The sequence below is a fragment of the Leuciscus leuciscus genome (genome assembly GCF_965113295.1).
Source record: "Leuciscus leuciscus genome assembly, chromosome: 22".
Taxonomy (NCBI): domain Eukaryota; kingdom Metazoa; phylum Chordata; class Actinopteri; order Cypriniformes; family Leuciscidae; genus Leuciscus; species Leuciscus leuciscus.
In genome coordinates this window covers 16,979,924-16,999,025 of record NC_138746.1, presented here as the reverse complement: position 1 = coordinate 16,999,025, position 19,102 = coordinate 16,979,924, and the positions used below count along the sequence as shown (strand labels likewise).

General features: G+C 38.0%; 1 protein-coding gene across 2 annotated transcripts in view; it reads right to left on the bottom strand.

Moving 5' to 3' along the window:
• Positions 1 to 17,407, bottom strand: part of zmiz1a (zinc finger, MIZ-type containing 1a) — a 133,318-nt gene extending 115,911 nt beyond the window's left edge. The window contains exon 1 of one of the 2 annotated variants that reach the window (XM_082153141.1): positions 17,270 to 17,407. The gene's annotated coding sequence lies outside the window, so the exon portion shown is untranslated. Of the gene's footprint in view, positions 1 to 17,262 lie in introns of both variants that reach the window. The other variant, XM_082153143.1, reaches the window with a different exon arrangement.
• Positions 17,408 to 19,102: the final 1,695 nt, after the last annotated feature.

Here is a 19,102-nt window from a genome sequence, read left to right as displayed (position 1 = left end):
GTCCCGTGGTGCTCTATACGCCAAAACAACAACAACAACAACAACAACAAACGCAACATGAGGGGTTTGCAATACAGGTCTTATTTACAACATGACAATATGTAGCCGCCGTGCTGGACTACTATGTCTTCTGATGCAGTGGCAGAACCGTAGGCCTATGAGGCTGGTATGTGCAGCTTTATTCCATGTTGTCGACTCTGCCAGTTTTCAGAACATGTGTCCTTTATTAGCATTTTCTGGTTGTCCGGCACTTTGCTACCCTGGTAATCCAGAGTTCTCGCGAGAGCTCAAATTGAATTTGGTGTCAAGTAATGATGCTCATTGCTCATTAAATATGCCTCTCGATCTGAGCTGCACCAATCACATCGGGTTATCTGATATAGGCAGGCCAGAGGCGAGCTAAACAGATGACGACAGCACTGTGACGTCGAAGTCATTAGTAAACATTGCAAGATGGCTATGGATGAATACCAGTTGTTTGAAACGGCTTTGGCTGCTATAATGAATGAGACTTGGCTTTTTATCTAAAACAGGAACAGAAGACGCCGCTCGAATCATTCCTTTGCAAGAAGGACGTTTTTGCTGTTTTGCCGACCGGATACGGTAAGAGTATAATCTACCAGTTAGCTCCGCTGGTAGCGTATGGGGCTTATTGTTGTGATTGGTCGTAGTGTTATCCAATTGCGTGCAGTGAGATTTTCAAATGCATGCTTGGTGCCGCCCCTCGAGCTGGGCAATTTTCATTAGTCGACGCCAGACCATTAATCTTTTAGATTTAGGTCTGGATTTCCAGGCTAGCACTTTGCAACAACACAACATTGTTTCTGAAGCGACTTTCAGCATGTTTCCTATAACAACGACTGACGTTTACGTAGTGTGAGTCACAAACCACACAAAATCCTATCAGAGAAGTCAGACTGAAACGGATTTCCAGAAATGCGATATGAATAGGATTTCAAACCACATTTGAATGTAGCTTGAAACAAATTTGTAAAAATTTGCATTTCATGTGATTTTATGCCGTTCACACTTGCTATTTCTGATCGGATTTCATTTCAATCAAAATAAGATTTAAACTGACAGTCTGAACAAACGTAGCCTAAAGCACAAAGTTCTCATTATAACGTTATGTAGGCTATATGGCAAATTGGCGCTGCACATCTTGCAACTGTATTTTCATCTACTTTATAAAGTGATTCCAGACATCCCTGTGCATTTTCAAAGCCATGAAGAGAAATGGTTTTAACTCAACTGAAAACGCTCACTCTACTCAGCGCCAGTAGGCTACGAATTAGTGGCAATTGCTTGAATGGTGGGTTCTTTATTATTCCTAATGAAAAACACAACAACTAGAAAAACACAACCAAGCCTTTGCAGGTTCCCTAATAGCATTGGGTTTAAAGCCAAATATGCGCTATTACATTTCGCTTTAAAACCAAATCTTCAGGTCATCACTCTTGAGATAAATGAAATCTGGCTCCTGCTGCTGATCTGTGCCGCGATTCTTGTTCGGCTCACGCTGCAACAGACGCGTTCAGTTTTTAATTGTTGTGTCTGTTCTCTAACTGAACTAAATCATTTTGATTACTATAAATAAATAAAAATGATGGTGGCAGTGCTGCGGTGGGCAAGTGATGTACTGGTGTTGAGGGGCTTGTGGCTGAACACCGTGTAACACTGGCCATCACAGCTAACGCAAAAGCACACGTGAACTTGACCGTGCTTGTCTGAATGTAACTCCCTTTGTGGATGTGCTTCCCACTGAAACATGAGCAACTAAACCAACCAACAACTAAAGCACAAAGAACTAACAACATTCTATTACAACAGTGTTCTCATTATAAAGTTGTAATTGGTGCTGCACATCTTGCACTAAACTGTGTTTTCTGTGTGCCTTCAAGTCCACAGTTTCACTATTTCGCCAGTCTGGACGGTACATGTATGCTGTCCTAACGCTAACCAATCAGACATCAGGTCTGTATAATGCTGTAATAACCAACCAGAAAAAAAATAGGCTATTTATCATAAAATATATTTTTTAAAGTCACAGCTTTCATGATCGATCGTCGCTATCACGTCAGAGTACTCATGCACATCCCTACAAAATTCGTGCACGGGCTAGAGTAAAATAATAACACAATATACAAGGCGTGCATAATTTAAACTAGCTACTTTATTAAATAACTCCCAACCAATCAACATTAACAGTAGCTGCTGTTCAGTTTGCTTACTGCTGCTCTCCGTCTACTCATTTCTGAACTCTTCATTCCTCTCTTCATTAAAGCTTCAGGTGAAGGGTTGCCAGATAACACAAAAAAGAAAAACAAGCCCTTAAAAACAATATATTAAGCAGACATGGAAAATCTATACCAGGGGAACAAATATAAACAATATAAATGGTATTACCAATATCCTACAAAAAGGCAGGAAATGTAATTTATTATGAATAAAACAGTTCTATATAATTGATCTAAATTTGAATCGTGACCTCAAGAATAGATTTGAATCGAATCGTGACACTCCAAAAGATTCTCATCCCTAGTCAAAAAGACAGCTTTGGCTAACAGGAATCACATCAGACAGGAAATATCCTGGAATTATTGACAAGTGCACAACACCTGCCGGTTATTCATGGCCGAATGACTATAAACTTCTGAATTGGACAACAAGTAGGACTAGCCTATTTGAACACGAACCAACCACTTCCATAAGGTCACAGCCAGTCCTTAAAAAGGTAAATAATCAGTGGGTGTTCTGCTATGTATCACTCCGATTGTGATGACAGTATATAATCTGACTCATTATTAGCAAATAATATGTTATTATTGAGTAAATTACAGGAAACTGATATTTATCTTAGCAATAAAGTCACAATAAGTTATAACACGCCCTCCAGACTTAACAGGGCTGGGCATCGTGTGCATAAATGTGGCTTTAAGAAGCGAAATCGGCAGTGATAGAGCACAGCTAATTATCCTCTGAGATGTTTTTGACAGCAATCCCTGAGCCAGTAATGTGCCTTGGCTCTCATCCAGTCAATCTTGTTTATTTGATTTCAGTCACAGTCGACCTAGTGTACAACGAGTACAAGCACAAGTCACTCAGTAAAAACTGAAAACAACACCCTATAAAAAACAACAAATCATTCACAATTTCATATATTTGACCGTTAGTTATTATTAGCAGTCACCAATTTATCAAACTGTTTATGAAAGTAGAAGGTACACTACAGGCTTTGTAAAGAGGCGAAACAATTGTGCTCAAATTTTTGTGGCCCTATGCAAACAAATAATGTCACGACATGCCACAAGTTGACCATGATTAATGAGCAAAAATATTTGAATGCAAATTTAGATTTGTAAAACAGATGCGACATAATTTCAAATGCAAAAATCAAGTAAACAATGGCTCTATGAACATTCATGATGCTACATTGAATAATTCAAAGCCCAGAATAAAGTCCTAGACAACTTCTACATTTACCAGAGAAACACCATAAACGATTAAGCATTTGTTTACTTCGAATATGACAGTAAATTAAGCTGATAAACTGTATATTTGTTTATAATGCATTTCATTTTACATTTATTATTGTGCTAGCAAATTAGCAACAAGAGCGTAAGAGGCCTACCACGTTAACCACAACAGAAATGTCTCCAGCGTTTGAAGTCTTTAGTAATGAGCTTATGCAAACATGCAATATTGATCTTTCTGCTCCTCTATTCTGAATGCCTTCTATAATAATTTCATAATCCATTGGGACGTGGGCATCTTGCCAAACATGTGTCACGACTTAATTAGCTATCAGAGAAGGAAAAGACTGCACCTGTGACTGACAGGCCCGAATGCAATCTGTCTGCACTGTCTTTCACTGAACAATACTTTGTGGGAAAACTGAATAAACAAAATGTCAGATTCACTTCTGAGATAATTCACGGAAGCCTAAGCGAATGATCAAATCCGCGCTCCTTTGAGAGCTGCATCTATCCAGGAGGCAGTTTTAGGGCGTCTATTGCAGTAATGGGATATAATTATTAATCTTCTTCTCAATTGTCATGACCAATTTGTAGAACAGATAAACTGTTGAAACTACCAAAATACAGACTGATACTATAGCTATCGAAATGAACAGAATTCTAATTAGGAAACAAACAGGATGAGATCGGGATGATATCCATATGCTTAACTAAAAGTCCAAGAGCACTGGAGATGTTTTGCCAAGGACACATTCATCACCATGCACAAAGTCTTCCACACTTGTGACAGCTTACTGACTTCCTCCAACATCAATATTTTCCAGAAGAGTTTTCAGCTTGAGTTGTTACTCTGTCAGACAGGCAACTGTGAGAAATTTTCAGCAGTTTCTCCTCCCTCATACTACAAAAGTGGATCTGCCCATCAGAGTACATACTTCCAGGAACCTCGAGCCCTCCCGGAGTACAAACATATTAAAGTACATAAAAGCAACTTTCTCTTTGGTGAAGTCAACTTGGGATCAAAACTGACCCAATTTACGATCAGTCTTTTAAGACAGATCAGAGAGCAAACACATAAGTATTGATGCACATATCAAACATCATCAATGCTACAAGTCAATTTAGAAAACCACAATATTATGATGTACAGTATGTAAAAAGGATTTTCATTTTGAGCTTTGCTAAAAAAATATTTAGCAGTGTTATTAAATTTGTGTTTTAAAAGAATACCAAGTGAGCATTAGATGATAACAAAGAGGACATGAACGTGCATATTTCCAATAGAGATCAACTAAAAATAAATACATTTAAAATTTCCCAATTCATCTTACATTTCTAATTGAAATTAAACCTGGTTCATTTCTAAAAGAACATTCCTTTTAGTTCATGAATCCCTCTTACTTTTCAATCCTTTTTGTAACAGCAACATTTCACAAGCTGATCAATTGCAATGAACACAATCCTGCCCTACATTTTTTTTTCTCAACAGTGTCCCGTTTCACTCACAAATACATCACATTACAGAAGTGAAATAGGTTCCGAACAGCATTTTACAGTAACTTCAAGCAGGACACTCTTTTGACGTCAGCAGCTGCACCCAACAGTTGACATTAGCTGTTTGAGACCTTCAGTGTATCAACATACAACTGACACTTAAAGACATTCATTCATTCCTTCATTCAAATCTAAATCCATGTTCATAACACCCCTATCTCTAACAACAACAACAAGAAACATCATTTCAGCTGACAATTCCGTCTTTATGGAAACGATAAGACATCTTTTTCAAAAAAACATGCCTTCCTTGCTGCCTCTGCGAACAAGTAACAGAATAAAGAAGATCCGTAGTTCTCTTATCCTGTTTAGCGTGTGTGTACTGACAGTACATCAGCTCAGAGTGACAAATGCCTGCCGCCACGCATGATGCCAGCCACCAGTGGCAGAGGGGAGCGCAGAGGAGCACGGAGATGTGTATCAGACAACAAGTCAAGCTGATCTTGCTGATCTTCAGGACATGATGTACTCCGTCATGTTTCTGTCAGCCGAAACCAGTTTTGCTAGTAAGTGACACTTTGAGTTTGACAATCCTCATCTAATGATTTTAACCCTGTCTGACCCAAAGCCAAAACAGTTTGCAAGTTTTCAAATATTCTTCAATCTTGTAGTAGCATCTGGAACGCCTCATACAAATCTACCTGCAATATAATGATGACAGAACGTTTTTAGCTTATTATTCCACTCTGATTCAAAATCAGATCTTGAAAATCTTGTTTAATGTCTTTTAAAACAAAAGAACACAAGCGCAAAGCCAACTTTCCCTTTTTAACAAACAATTCTAACAAAAGCACACAAAAACTGAATGATATCTTTACTCAAGATTAGCGTGGGGCAAACAAACAAAAAAAAACATCTTACATTTGCTCAGGAGAACAACTCCCCCTTCCTTAATTCAATAAAAAGGCTTTTAGCCATCATAATGATTTACAAAGTGACGAGTCAAACAGATTTACAGCGACAGCCTGAAAGGAACCCAACACAAATACAATTACTATTCACGTGACTGCCACCGCCAACCCCCTCCACTCGCGGGAGGCCAAGAACGGGAAACACGCTAGTACAGACGCAGACCCTGAGCGTTCTCAATTCACCCCTTTAAAAGAAGCCACCACCAAACAGGGTGGAGAGAAAGGCTGCCATTGTGGAAGTCACTTAAAGTGACAGACACTTGGAATGGTGGTTTGCTACAAGCCAGCCGCGATCATTATTCAATATCAGATGAGCTGGCGAACCATAGCCAGAGGGCAGTGACGTGTGGTAATTCTTTAGACACCAGCTGCAGCTAACAACACGGGGTACACCGCCTCATTATTAGGGTCAATTCTAGACAAAACACTGTTGTTCTTCTTTCTAAATAAACCACTTTTATTTTAATATAGAGACAAAAAGGACAATCGACCTTGATGACATGACACAAATTGTGTTTGGGACTACACTGCTCTTTATAAAAAACACACTGAAATCACAGAACACATATTTGGCCATTTCATAACAACAGAGAAGGCAGAGAAAAATATTAATTTCTAACAAATAGCCACAACAAACCATTTCCGATCATTGCAATGTGATAAAAGGATATTTTAAGGATACATTACACATAGCAACACAATAAAAAGCAAGCAAGCCCGTTGACAAATATAATGTATTTTTTGTCATTTTTAGATTCACACTTCTTTGGTGTGACAAATTAATTTAATACAAAAAAAATGTGCAAATGTAGAAAAATGTAGTTACAATACAATCGATTTAGATAGCGTATAGCATGTCACATTGCAAGGCACTGCTTAAAATGTCAATGAGCCAAATATAATGTACACCTATTAATAGCTAAATCGTTTAATGTACTCTTAAAAAATACTAATAACAAATCAATAACATAATCTTTTAATTTAATTAATTTATATTTAATTAAAGGCACATTATGCAAGTTTCGCCGCTAGAGGCGAATTCAAAACAATATCAAAGGCGTAGCTTGATGATACCGTGAATGAGCGTGGAATCATGGGTGATGTCGTCTTCACCTCCACAGCAGATGGAAAGCAATCCGATGGGACTCGGGGAGAAATCGTGTTCATGGATGAGGTAATGAAATGAAGTTTTTTTTAACGTTACTGTGCTATGAAGCAGAGTGGGGCCAAGACCTGCAGTCGGCCGCTGCCGCTCCTTTCATTTATTTGTTTATGCATATTTCACGAGTTATGATTAAAGTAGTGTTGTTGAAATTTACAAAAATGTGACGATACCAGCATTTACCTCTAGCATTTTGAGCGCTGTTTTAGGGATTGAGGACCCGCCGATAGATGCCAGCTTTCAAACGCTCCCGTGTGTATCTGTGTAAGCGCTCAGTGAAGAAGACAACATGTTTTTGAAGCGTTGATCATTGTAGTTAATCAGAGACATATATGTTGAGCGTGGGAACGCAATGGCCAATCAGAGTTGTTTAGGAATCCGTTCAATAGCGCTCAAAATGCTAGAAGGAAATGCCGGTATCGTACATTTGTAACATTCCGAAGTCAGTTTTGATTCAAACAGCAAGACTAAGCATGTAACAATGGTTTTGATACCTTTATCGACAGAAAACAATGATTAGTATCAAACATGTACTGACCTGTCTAATAAAACAAAATATATTAAAGCATCTTTGGTGTTTCCATGGTTTCTATGGAAGTAAAACTGGTAATCGAGGGTAAAGCGGATATGACATCATTGGCAGGCGACACAATGACATGGGACGTTACACTGGTTAAAATAGCTGAGTTCTCTGGATTTAAACATTGTTGGAAACATTTGGGATAAAGTCAACAAAATATAAAACGCTCTTCTAATGGTTTTTGGATATTTTATCCCCAAATCTTCCATATTTAAATAAAAATTACATATTTATTTAAATAAACTAAATAAATGATCAGTCTCAGACACAGTATTTCCTTCCATTTTTCAATAAAGAATGAAGAGTGAAATACAAAATGGGCCAACCTGTTAAATAAATAAGCATGTACATTGCGGCTCTTTGTTAGTACAACTTGTGATCTAATTAATGATACTGCGGCACATAAGCAGTGGCCCCTGTGCACATGTTCAACTGCCATTACACTTCCCACCTGCCCACTAATAAACAAGCTGCTTCGCCTTCTGCGGTTGTCGACGGCTGTGGTGTGACGCAGGTTTGAGGTTTGCGCTCTCTTCCTTGAAAACAAACCTATATAAATGTTTGTGTGGGTGTTGGCAACTATCTGGGTGGGAATTCTCTTGCAGAGGAACCCCTCAGGGCACTCCAGATTGAGTTTCCTCTGTTCCTGTGTCCCAGAGTCAAAAGAATTCCAGAGAAAATTAGACAGCCATGTGCACAAAGGCTGCTTTCGAGAGCTAGAACAGGGTAAGGCACAGCAAGCCAACCTCAATAACACTCAGTGATATTGATTAGATGCTCAAGATGTCCTGAAAAAGGTACTTTGCTTTCCTATATCTGTGATGGTGACAGGGGGGGAAAAAAAGATCTGCATGTTATTCCCGGTCTGCTGTTTCTCGTCTGAGGGCCGCCATGAAAATTTGAGCTGGCATGTGCCATCCGTCCCTGGTGACTACTTACTGCAGATGCGGAGCTCTCAGAGGCGTCCTCGGAGGACACGCACCCAACGTGCATCGCGCCACCAGCTCAATCTAGCTAATAAAACAACAATTCACTCTGAAGCTCAACGTCTCACTCAGGGCCACGGCGGCAGAGAAAACTATGGGGGAATGTAACGGATGCCGTGCCGTCTTTAAGGCATGCCAGATTAATAAGCCAGCAGTGGGTTAATGTGCAATTAAAACATTTCATGTGAACACTGTTTGCTTATGCATCAGCAACAAGCTCACTATACTGAAAGAGCAGATTAACGATCTCAGCAGCCACTAATGAAACATTGAACGCGTTTAAGAAAACCACTTACTCAGAAGCTCTGTTTCAAAAACTAGCTAGCTGTTTTACTGCCTACATAGGAAGCTGCCTTCTATGGGAGCATTGTAACCATCATGAAGCTTTATAAGTGACCAATTGGCAGTGTTGTTATTGGTAACTGAACAAAAACTTAAATTATTAAATAATTTTTGGTAACTGAAATAAATCTAAAATAATATATAAGAATTAGATGAAATAATTAAACATAAAACATGGAAATTTTGCCTTTGGCAACTAACTGAAATAAGTCTAAGTTGAAGTACTAAAATGGAAAAGAAAATTAAAGCTAAATGGACATGTTAAAAAGCTAATAAATATGATAAGAGCACAAATTTACTTAAACTTAAAATGTTAATTGGAAACATGAAAAGCACTTCAAAATAGTAATAAATACTATAATAGTATATTTAATACTAAAATAACAGCTCATTTGAAATGCATCTATATACGCAGCAACTTAACACAAATAAAATTGCAAGTTTAGTAACAGTGCTTTAAAACACCTTTGCACCTAGGCTAAAAATGAAAATGGTTTCATCATTTACTCACCCTCATGTCGTTCCAAACTGAATGGCTTTCTTCTGTGGAACACAAAAGTAGATATTTTGAATAAAGTGTCCTTTTTTTTGGTCCATACAAAGCATTTACTTTCTTTGTGTGGACAAAAAATACACAGCACTTTCCAAAATATAATTTGTGTTCCACATGAAATGACATGAGGATGAGTAAATAATGAATTTTATGTGAACTCTCCCTTCAAGGTTACAGTTACTCTCCAAAGTCAGCTCACTAGATTTTGGAGCAAGACATTACAGAGCTCCTGCCTAATAGATAGCAAAACATATTTCTTTCTAGCTTTTGTCTTTAAAGAAACCATATTTTAGGACGCACTGAAATGGGACTGCTTTTAAATCATAACACCCAAAAGGCTTACGCTGTTTGTCAACAGTTAATTAAAAAGCACTGAGAGACAATGACAAATACTGTTTGAAGATGATCCCTGGCAAGCCCCACACAGTGTATCATTGCTGTCTCTGGAATACACGATTAGTTTAATCTCATTACAGCAATGATAAATGATCAGTGCAACAATGGCTTCTGTTTTCTCAGAAGATGTGTGCAAGAATGAGGTATGAAATATCAAGGTTTAGTTTGCAATATCGCTTACTCTTATCTCTGACAACTTTATTGTGGTGGTATTCAGACGACACAAAACTTGTAGTTTCAATTTGTTACAGCATAAATAAACGTTGGCCGTGAAAAAACACCTAATTGCCTTGGAGTTCTAAGACACTAGCCACCATTAAATCAACTCGACTTTTTCCTCCATGACAAGGCTCAGCGAAAACCACTACACCAGACCTGCCATTTTACAATATTTGCACTCTGGGGTTTCTAATATGGCTCTTTATCTGAACAGCCCAGGTAGAGATATTAAAAGACATGAGCTCATAAGAGTGTGAAGCAGTCTGGTTCAGAACCGCAGGGGTGAACGAGAGGGGAGGGCACATAGTGGCCACCAAGAGTGTGGCTTATGAAACAGTCATTAAGGGCCAGGGCACACAGCACTTACCTGGGAAGAGGTGCTTGCCATTGCATGCCAATTTGAGCCTGGACATACACGCGCAGACAAACACACTTACACGGCTCTGGATTTATCATGCTCTATCTGGCGCAGAGTCTGCACTAGCACTCCATGAACGTCTCTCTGTTGCCTACAGCTGTCACCTCATGAGCTCTGCACGGAGGCTGTGATGCATGAAGTGTATTTGTGGAGCAAGAGGTGTGTTCTCAGATGGAATACATTTTCATTCTGAGATCTGCCTTGAACAGTTAATAAGTGCTATAGTAGAATCCAGATAATAAAAACATGGAATATCAGAATGATATCTATATGATATGACAAAAAGATAATAGAAAACTGCTTAATGTTAAACTGCTTAGCTGTTTTAACAGTATACTACGCAAGATTAATATGATATTACACCATACCAGTGCAGTGGTGCTCTGCTGCTGCTGAATATATAGGCCCAGATTTACTAAACAGCGCAAATTAGCGTGAGAGCACAATCCCATAAAAGCACAGAAGGAAGTGGAAAGTTCTGCGCGTGATCGACTGAAGAGATACAACCTACCAAGAGAAGCGCAAATTAGCATCTGGTTTAAGACATGCTTTTTTGTGTGGTAAATAATGGCGCAAATACGAGTAAATTGACTAGCGCAAACCTTAGTAAATCACCTTGCGTGATTCCTCCCATAAATGTTGCGTCTGAAAGGGAAACTCTGACAAATGCATATGCGATAAGGTCAGCCGCAAAAATAACTGTGTCCACACCTTTTCAGCGCAAATTTTTCACTGCGTGTGTTTAGTAAATCCTGACAGAAGTCTTTTTTAACACCAAAAGAGTGTTAGTAAATCTGGCCCATGGTGTCAAAAAAAGGAGTTTTACCAGAGTTATAAACTTGCAATCTGAATGTAATGACTGAAAGTGTTGGGTATCACAAAATAAAACAAAGACAATGCATATTTCTTTTATTATTTTCTATAACATACAGTATGACCACTGTCACCTGATTCTCAAATCAGTCAAACAGACCCATGAACTCAGTCTGAATCAAACTCGTGAATCGGTCACTAAATCTGTCGGAGTGGTTACCGAGTTAAATTTGACTCTCTTACTAAAACAAAAGCCATACAAAATATCAGAACTGTGTGTACATGCTAAATTATGAAATTTGCAACACTGAATCAGTATAATTATTGACTGGTCATATTGTATCATATTGTGTGTCTAGTTAAAGTTTCATATTCAAGCATGGTGATTAAATTAAAAACATTGAAATATATTTCAAAAACAGTAATATTTATATGTAGTATGTATGTTAAATGAATAGACCTTGCCAACAGAAATCATCTTGTCTATTATTAAAAACTGGAAAACAAATCAAATGCATTTTTACTGTTTAATATAAATTCACATTTTTCCTCCGACACTAAGGGATTTGACGGATCTACTATGAATTTAATTCGCCACCGTCCATTTGTCATGTTCTCCTGACATCTTGAAGTTGCCTTTCATTCAGCTTTCATTTAGTCTCACCTTGTGCAAATGTCTAAGCCAAGGTTATGTGTGCGTGTCATTTGGCGCGCGCAGACGCAAATCCCCTATCCCATAAAAGGCGAATTTGGATGAGAAATAATATTTATCTTTCCTAAGAAAACCTAATTAATTTACTTTGTCAGAAAACATGTATGAATCCCCCAGGCCATGTTGAAAGTAATTGCACGTCCCTCTCAGAAACACAGCGATCACTCGCAGGGACGGAGGGAAATCTCCCACTCGCAGACTGAGACAGACAGCTCAGACGCGGTGACATGGTCCAAGGTTTCCACATGATACATGGCAGTATTTCAATACATAAAATGAACGCAGATGCATTGGCGTTGTGCAAAGTCTGAATAAATGCATGCATGCATACAGATATGCACTGCAAAAAAAACCTAAAACAATGCAGAATTTGAATGTAGAAATATCTATTAACAACTTTTGTACAACCAGTTGCATCACTCGTTGCATTCAATGACATGAAACCAAGCCCTGACTCTCTATAGACCATTATAGACCTATAGAATCAGTGTCCTTAACAACGCAGATATTTGTTTCCAAAAGAGAGATGGATCTCTTTAAAAGAGTAGCGGGACTTAACAGTTTAGCATGGAGAACATGGCTCACTGAATGTACACTAATTTGCCTCAGTCAAAAGAAAACAGGTTGAGGACAATATGTTTGTTTTGCTTAAGCTGGATTTGCACAGCACACAGCGGCAGTCAGACTTCAAAGCACTGCGAGCTTTTATTGGCACCAAAAAACGAAGGTAATTGCTTGTGATCATGCAAAATTGTCAGTGTGGTGGGGACATTTTGTCCTATAGTTCCAAATATCAAGCCCTTGCACTGGGGAAAAAAAGTAACTGGGTGTCATTTTTGGTTCAAAGTACTTGCTCTCGCCGACAGAAACGGGATACAGCCATTGTGACATCTTCTGCGTTCATTTTTCAAAGAGCGTCAAATCAAACATGCATGAGCCTGTGACATTGTGGGCCTGACAGTCCCTATCTGAGGGGTAAAGCACTTAGAATGGCACCAGCTAGCTAATGCTTTGCACATCGCATCCCAGTGCATCCATGGTCACATTGTCAGCTCAAGAGTCAGAGGCAGCCTTCAACAAGCTTTCAACTTATGCAGCCTGGAAGCAGATTCAGTCCCACGCCACGCTCTTTGCAGATGCATGCAATTAAAATCAAAAGTCTCTCTCCCTCTGCTTCACCGAGGTCACGAACCGCAAGATGAAACGGACCAACATACCCGTAAGTCTGCAAGGAAATAAGAAGTCATGCACTCCTATTGTCTGAATAATCTGTGGTTCGGAGGCAACATTTCACGTAAAGGTATTAACCCCGATAACCACAGAAACGAAAGTGCATACACAAGTCGAGCAGGCGGTTATGCACACGTAATGTGAACTGTTCAAAAAGGCCATCAGCGTATTAAGAGTAATAAATGATCCACAGTGCAGCATGTGGAGTCAAACAAAGCCTGACTCAGGTTCAAGAGTGGGTGTGTGCGGGTGGTGGCTAGACGACTGTTCAGCTTTATGATGAATGAACGTGGGCCTACTATTTCACAATTTCACCACAATAGTGCTAAGTTAAATGTCAAACTGTCAAAACACTGATTGGTATTTTTACCTGGTAAAAAAACCCATATTGTCTTATTCTGGCTATACGCAAGGAGAGGAAATAAAGAAATGAAGTATGAAACACTATTAAAGGGATATTCCACCCAAAAATGAAAATTCTGTCATCATTTACTTACCCTCAGGTTGTTACAAACTTCTATGAGTTACTTTCTTCTGTTGAACATAAAGGAAGATATTTTGAAGAATGTCGGTAACCAAACCATTGACTTCCAAATTATTTTTTTCAATACTATGGAAGTCAATGCGGCCTTCAACTGTTTGGTTACCCACGTTCTTCAAAATATCTTCTTTTATGTTTAACAGAAGAAAGAAACTCATAGAAGTTTGTAACAACCTGAAGGGGAGTAAGTGATGACAGAATATTAATTTTTGGGTGAAATATCTCTTTAATGGAGGCTACCAATGTCATTTTAACTCATATTAGGTCTCATCATTCAAAAATTCTTAAACTCAACAAACTATAAATCTGCGTTTAACTCAAATTAGTTGTCTAGAAGTCGGGGAAACAAATATATTATAGTGTCATGAAATATATTATCAAAATATTGACATTTTAGAGCATTTTTTTTATTTAAGAAAATGTCTGTTTTTCCTTCTATCATTTGGGGGGGAAAGTTTCATGCTGAACTAATGATGCTGGCACTCTTTTTTTTTTTTAAGTTCACAAGTCCACAACACTTGTCATATTGCAACTTATAAACAGTACTCTTTCTGTATAGTATTGTGATTTGTGACCCAAGTATCATGATAATATTGTATAGCTGGATCACTCACAATTCCCAGCCTTAAATCGCCCAGTGAATTAGGCAAGCTTTTGTCACACATGCCAAGAATTTGAATGTGAAAAGAGATCATCTAGACTACGCTCCTAAACTGGACAACCTTGAACACATTTGTTAGGCTAGACACAATAGAGACACAAATGTGCATAAATGCGCAGCGATGTGAGCAATAATAACTAATAAACCTGTTACTGAATAATTTGCGTGTAAAATCTGATACATTTTTGACAATGTTAATTTGTTCAAATGACATATCTTGTGATTCTCTCGATTTTGGCATTTTGAAAACAACTTTTCAACGATTTTATGGAAGTTTAATCCCACATTAAGCTCAATTAAGCCCTCCGCAATTCCTCTTTAGCCCCGCTGACAGAATGACTTGAGCTCTGTCTGTGTCTTTACATGACTATGGCTAAAACCTCTGCCCTTGGTAATGATGATCCTCAACCTGGGGCCCCTGTCTGAAGAAGGGAAGAAAATAAACTCAACTCCTCTCCTCTCCTAGACAAATTCTCCATTCCTGACTCATACAAGTTAAGCCACTCATACAGAGGATGTCACACTGGTGGGTAAATCTACTGTGTTTTAAAATACACCCCCAGCAGACTCATCAAATTAGACTCCAGTCTTCATTTTTAAACATTTGCAAACAATAATTGGCCTTTACAATATGCCTCCTCCAATAATGTTAACATGAACCAACACCACAATTCAAAATGAGTGAGCGGAGAGCTAGGTACTTTCACCTTTGTTCCAGATGCAATCCACCCTGAAGTAAGGGGGAAGTTTTTAACATTATCAGCACTCACACAGCCATGTAAACATTGACTGTGATTAAAGTACTAAAGAGGTGACCAAGAAATTGTCATTAAATGGCAACTTTGACTGAAGAACCATCCAAAAAAAACTGTCTGCTTCCAACAACCGTGTCCACTAAAAAGAGAAACTCCAGTGTTAAAACTTGGTTTAGAGGAAACAAAACCTATTTTCATAAAAACAATGACAATTTACTGTAAACTCAAATTGTTGCTAGAAAGAATTTCAGCTATGTGTTTAGGCTTCTTGTAGTACTAAGGGTAGAAGACTCTCCAACAGTAATAAAATATGTATTTCTAGAATCAAAAGCATTAACATGACCATGCATAAAGCATGGGCCATGCTAGATCAAAAACCATCAATAAATAACTTGATTCAACATCATGTCGGAAAATAAAAACTTATTAACCAAAGCTGACAGTTGTAATAATCTCTTAAATAAAATATTCACTTACTAAGCACACAAAATAGCCCATGGATTACCAAGAGAACACTTGGTGGACACTTGGCATGCATGAACTGTATTGTATCTTGCAACCAGTCTTTGGTAGATTACTTATAAACGTAATCTGGCAACTATTACAAATTGCATGGCTAAAATTGTAATCAGTGGCCATTTTCAGATGAACTAATCAGATCACTTCTGGATTTTGATAAAAAATACAAACATGAGCAAAGAGAAACATATTCTAAAACATCATTTTTGTCAACTTATTCTTACATCTTGCACTTATTTGTGATTCAACTTTCAGCATCAAGTACTATTCTGTACTATTGTGAATGTCTAATCTGAGCAATGTACAAAACTTTGTATTACAAGCACTTCTCCTGTTTGACTTAAGATAAATCACTTTTTGTATTCCTCGTTTGTAAGTCACTTTGAATAAAGGCGTCTGCTGAAAGAATATGTACAAATAAAGAATCCTTAGATTAAACAATAGTAAAATAGTTAAGACTAGTAACTAGTATGTTTTAGACATTATTTTTTTAAACAATAATTGCATTCCACATCAATCTTTTTAAAGTATCAGCTTAAATTTATTTTTGCGTGTATATTTTACATTTTAGGGGCACAATCTGTAAACTACTGATCATTTAAACATTATTGCGTTTCCTGGTGGGCAATGTAACCCATATGCAATTATAAAATCCATAAGTCAACTGTCATCTAATTATGTATATATAAAACGAAATGGTTTCTAATTGCAAACACTTGATTTTTCTAATCGGATTACGACATCCAGATCACATATAGTCAGTTGGCACCCAACACTGCTTGTGTCCTCAAAGTCTGTTCCATTCAAGCATTCACCGAATCCAAGATTCGAACGAAATGTTACAATATCAGCGGTCACAATGTATCAACGCGGTTGTCCTGTTACTACACAACGGCATGAAACATCACATCACATTTCAGCACATGGTTGAAAGCCTTGTTTCCTATTGCTTATCAAGGAGCTACAATATAATTTCCCCTAATCAAAAAGACCCGGCGAATTTAAATTACATTTGTGCAACGAAGCCATCCAATTGTGCCCATCTACGTGCCAACCAACCGTCCACCGCATGACAGTGCCCTCTTCATCTGAACAATGCAACACACCAAAACGATATGCTGAACGGTATGTAAACGGTGGGCTTATCCAGTTCAGCCAAATTCCGCGTTCCTCTGAACGCCACTGTCCAGGGGGAAAAAAAGCGCTCAATAGTGCTTTGCTTCGAAAACACAAAGCCAACGTATCGCCAACGCTTCAGTAAGTGCGATTGTTTCCTGCGCAGAAATACATGTGTACACATCTCAGCGATACTTTAAGTGACTCTATTGTTAGCTGAGGTTGGAGCTAGCGCGGAGGCTACGGATTCATTTCAATGCAATGCATAAAAACCTTTCCAGCGAGCAAGGTGTGAAAATGATAGGAAAACACAACCACAACTTACTTTTAGGTCCAATCACAGCACGGCGCCTAAAACCTCCTGGATTTGAAGTTACGATCTGTTTTCTCCCCTCACACTTCACAAACACTGAGAGAAAAGCGCACGGCGTTTCGTTAGTGTGACTGTCTGAATCAACTAACGTAGTGCACGGCAAGTTGAAGTGTCAAATTACACGGGCTATTCTATTACCACAGAGCCATGCTTGCTGGTTGCTGACAAAATGTGTCCCAGAGTCGCGTAAAGCGCTCGCGCGTTTGGAAGACACCAGGCGGCGTTTGCAGATGAACGGACTGGATTCACACGCGAGTGCCAGGTCGTTTGCTGTTTGAATACTACAGTATATCGTTTGGCTTTATTTTATTGTCTTTCCAGGATATTGATGAAAACGTGCTTAGGTAAGACTAAAGACTTACGTAAGACTTATTGTTATGATTTACAATTTATAAAAGGAAGAGGGCTTTTGTACTTAGTTTTATTAATATATTGTATTTTAAGTAGTAGATAAGAATTACAACAAAATGTGACCATTCTAATTATCAGTAAACATCATATACACAATTGTATACAAATATATATATATAGCCTATATATATGAAATAACAAATATCGGTTTTTGTGTGTGTGTGTGTGTGTGTGTGTGTGTGTGTGTGTGTGTGTGTGTGTGTGTGTGTGTGTGTGTGTGTGTGTGTGTGTGTGTGTGTGTGTGTGTGTGTTATATGTGTGTTATATGGGTTGTAGTTATTTATATATATTTGTTTTTGTATATTGTGTATATGTTTACAGTAGCCTACATATATATATATATATATATATATATATATATATATATATATATATATACTGTAAACATCATATATACAATATACAAAAACAAATAATTATTTATATATATATATATATATATATATATAAATGCTATTATTTTGTGATATCATACTCTTGTTTTAAGTTTTTTTCCTTTTTCTTTTCTACATTTAAAAAAAAAAAAGTATATTATTTAAAATTAAATGATATTATAATATGGCTTATTGTGTTTGTATAAATGTTTGACAAAAATCTAATAATAATATGTATTATAAAATTACATGTTTTTAATTTATTTTTTATTTCATATATTAATATGAACAGAAGTTATTCTCAAAGAAATCTCGTCCCCAAACACAAACAAACGTGCGTCCATGTGAGTCCTCTTACTTCCCGCTAAAACAAGGAACAGCTCATTCCGTATTTTGCGATTCGCCGATGGAAAGCTCTGAATAACAAAGACATGTTTGAGAGCAGCAGCGCCAGGCTTGGCTGAGTGGTGACGTCAAGGAACAATGACTCTTCCAACAGTGCCGAGACACCGCGCGCATCTACTGGCTCCTCAGCCAATGCTGCACGACTCAACTGACCAGGGGGAGGCCGCGCGACGCGAGCGAGCGTCTAGTAGTGCATCAGAGAGAATCACTCACTGCACACGCTGCGCTGCCTCACACCACCAGAACGAAATTCCAGCATGCCTGTCTGTATGACTTATGTCCTAAAATATGGAGATATGCAAATGCCCTGCATGGGATTTTACAGCTTGTAATTTCTTTCCTCCTGACAGGAGCAAAGCAAAACACTCAATACATGACAAGAGGTATTATTATTTTCAATTCAGGCAGATTTGGAGTGCTGAAACACATATGTAATATTCCCATTTGCCTGCTACTAAAATGTTTTATAAATCTGCAATGAATCCCTGAAGTGTGTAAATTAGTGTCAAGTACAAAGAGTGATGTTGACACAATCTGCATCACTGCTTGTAGAAGACATTAACATTTTAAAATGAATTTAATCAAATTTACTATA